The sequence below is a fragment of the Apis dorsata genome, unplaced genomic scaffold (genome assembly GCF_000469605.1).
Source record: "Apis dorsata unplaced genomic scaffold, Apis dorsata 1.3 scaffold_74, whole genome shotgun sequence".
In the NCBI taxonomy this organism is placed as follows: Eukaryota; Metazoa; Arthropoda; class Insecta; order Hymenoptera; family Apidae; genus Apis; species Apis dorsata.
In genome coordinates, this window is record NW_006263372.1 from 1,995,129 (window position 1) to 1,995,580 (window position 452).

At 22.3% G+C, this 452-nt stretch overlaps 1 protein-coding gene across 8 annotated transcripts in view; it reads left to right on the forward strand.

Annotated features, from left to right (window-relative positions):
• Positions 1-452, forward strand: part of LOC102675632 (potassium voltage-gated channel subfamily KQT member 1) — a 55,308-nt gene that overhangs the window by 39,072 nt on the left and 15,784 nt on the right. The window lies entirely within an intron of this gene.

Sequence of the window (452 nt, forward strand, 5' to 3'; positions counted from 1 at the left end):
AAAATTTATTTTAAAATTTGCATATATAAAGGAAGTCCGTGGAAAGAAAATTTTGAATATTTCAAATCTGTCGATTCGAAATATACGAAATTTTCAAACAAATTCATCGGCACATGGAGATTTTATATGAAAAAAAAAAAAAAAAAAAAAAAAAAAAAAAAAAAAAAAAAAAAAAAAAAAAAAAAAAAAAAAAAAAAAAAAAAAAAAAAAAAGAAAAAAAGAAGAAAAAAGAGAGAAAAAAATATACAAAGAGAAATCTCACTCGCATCTGCTGCCAAAAAAATTCTCGCGTGTTATATCTCCATTGTCCTCGCTATTTCTTTTTTCCTTTCACACGCCCATCTATCTATCTGTCGCGAATTTATTACATTATAATAACGTATAATCCCATTCATCGTATCATCATGCATATATTTACAAAAAAAAAAAAAAAAAAAAAAAAAAAAAAAAAA